General features: G+C 41.5%; 2 long non-coding RNA genes across 2 annotated transcripts in view; both read right to left on the bottom strand.

The window, feature by feature from the left end:
* The window catches only part of LOC123505848, a 1951-nt gene extending 1625 nt beyond the window's left edge, over positions 1 to 326 (bottom strand). Inside the window, exons 1-2 of the long non-coding RNA XR_006675275.1 lie at positions 233 to 326; positions 1 to 102 (exon numbers count right to left, since the gene is read on the bottom strand). The exon at positions 1 to 102 is cut by the window's left edge and continues 48 nt beyond it. This is a non-coding gene — a long non-coding RNA (uncharacterized LOC123505848). The remainder of the gene's footprint in view (positions 103 to 232) is intronic.
* A 760-nt stretch (positions 327 to 1086) lies between these two features.
* LOC123505843 overlaps positions 1087 to 2500 on the bottom strand; it is an 8628-nt gene continuing 7214 nt past the window's right edge. Inside the window, exon 6 of the long non-coding RNA XR_006675273.1 lies at positions 1087 to 1231. This is a non-coding gene — a long non-coding RNA (uncharacterized LOC123505843). The remainder of the gene's footprint in view (positions 1232 to 2500) is intronic.

The following is a 2500-nucleotide window of genomic DNA, read 5'->3' as shown; positions in this document are numbered from 1 at the left end:
CCTTTTTGACGTAGAAGTAATCAGTATGGGGCGACTCGCTATCTGATCGGTCATTGGGACGAGTTAGGAACGTGCACGAAGAGTTAGGAACGTGGTGGGAATCTGGACACAAGAAGAGGAGGAGGAAGATTAGGCTTAAAAAAAAATGTAGCTTTGATTTATTTTTTATAGTAGTAGTAGTAGTAGTAGTAGTAGTAGTAGTAGTTATAGTTGTAGTTATAGTAGTAGTTACCAAGGTAGTTAAGGAGGTTGCCGGCTTTCACATAGTACTGTAGATGGGACAACGACCCTCCCAGTAGTCCAGTTAGGAAGTTCTGGTGGTCCTGAAATAGTAGTAGAAGTAGTAGTAGTAGTAGTAGTAGTAGTAGTAGTAGTAGTAGTAGTAGTAGTAGTATGGAGAGGAGGAGGAGGAGGAGGAGAGAGTAGTAGAGTGAGTAGTAGCAGCAGTAGTGCAGTGAGTAGTAGCAGCAGCAGTAGCAGTAGTAGCAGTAGTAGCAGCAGTAGTGAGCAGCAGCAGCAGCAGCAGTAGTAGCAGCAGCAGCAGCAGTGCAGTGGCAGCAGCAGCAGCAGCAGTAAGCAGCAGTGGTAGTAGCAGCAGCAGCAGTGAGCAGTAGCAGCAGTAGTGCAGCAGCAGCAGTGGTAGCAGCAGTGGTGGAGCAGCAGCAGCAGCAGCAGCAGCAGCAGCAGTAGCAGCAGCCAGCAGCAGCAGCCAGCAGTAGCAGCAGCAGCAGCAGCAGCAGTTAGCAGCAGCAGCAGCAGCAGCAGTGGTGGCAGCAGCAGGTGGTGGTGGTAGCAGCAGCAGCAGCAGCAGGTGGTAGTAATGGTGGTAATGGTTGCAGCAGCAGCAGTGGTAGCAGTAGTAGTTGTGGTAGCAGTTGAGCAGCAGTGTGTAGCAACAGCAGCAGCAGCAGCAGCAGTAGCAGCAGTAGCAGTTGTAGTGTTAGCAGTGGTAGTAGCAGTAGTAGTAGTAGTAGTAGCAGTAGTAGCAGCAGTGAGTAGTAGCAGCAGTAGCAGCAGTAGTAATAGTAGTAGTAAGTAGTAGTAGTAATAGTAGTAGTATCAACTGGGTGTGGGCACCCGACCAACATCGCGGCAGATGGTGGTCGCCCTACCAACATTGGCGCGCAGATGGTCAACCACTAGGTAGCAATAATGTTTGTAGGCAACCCAGCGCCCGGCCAGCGATTGTGGTGGTGGTGGTGGTCAGATTGTGGTAGGTCCCGAACGGCATCTGTGGAATTGTGGTAGTAGTGGTAGAATTGTGGTAGAATTGTGGTAGTAGTAGTAGTAAACATTACTAACTACCACAACTACCAACATTACTAACTACCACAACTACCAACATTACTAACTACCACAACTACCAACATTACTAACTACCACTGACTACCAACATTACTAACCACCAACTACCAACTACACAACATTACTAACTAACTACCAACATTACTAACTACCACAACTAATTAACTACCAACATTACTAACTACCTAACTACCACATTATTAACATAACTAACACTAACTAAACATTACTAACCACTAACACTACCTACCAACTATTAACTACCACAATTACTAACTACACCAACATTACTAACTACCAACTAACTACCAATAACTACCAACATTACTAACTACCAACTACCAACATTACTAACATTACCAACTATTACTACCACATTACTAACTACCTACTAACCACATTAACTACCATAACTACCAACATTACTAACTACCATAACTACCAACATTAACTAACTACCACAAATTACCACAACTACCAACATTACTACCACAACTACCAACATTACTAACTACCATAACTACCAAACTACCCAACATAACTAACATAACTACCAACATTACTAACTACCACTACTAACATTACATTAACTACCACAACTACCAACATTACTAACTACCACTACCAACATTATTACTAACTACCAATAACTACCAACATTACTTAACTACTAACATTACTAACTACCTAACTACCAACATTACTAACTAACATAACTACCAACATTACTAACTACCAACATTAACTAACTAACATTACTAACTACCATAACTACCAACATTACTAACTAACTACCATTAACTACTAACATTACATTACTAACTACCAAACTACCAACATTACTAACTACCATACTACCAACATTACTAACTAACTACCAACATTACTAACTACCACTACCAACTACCAACATTACTAACTACCAACATTACTAACTACTACCAACATTACTAACTACCACAACTACCAACATTACTAACTACTACACCTAACTACCAACATTACTAACCACAACTACTACTAACTACCAACATTACTAACTAACTACTAACAACTACCACAACTACCAACATTACTAACTACCACAACTACCATACTAACTACTAACTACCAACATTACTAACTACCAACTACCAACATTACTAACTACCATAACTACCAACATTACTAACACTAACTACCAACATTACTAACT

This window comes from Portunus trituberculatus, chromosome 2 (genome assembly GCF_017591435.1).
Source record: "Portunus trituberculatus isolate SZX2019 chromosome 2, ASM1759143v1, whole genome shotgun sequence".
Classification (NCBI taxonomy): Eukaryota; Metazoa; Arthropoda; class Malacostraca; order Decapoda; family Portunidae; genus Portunus; species Portunus trituberculatus.
The sequence above is the reverse complement of the archived record's forward strand: the minus strand, read 5'-3'. Positions and strand labels throughout refer to the sequence as shown.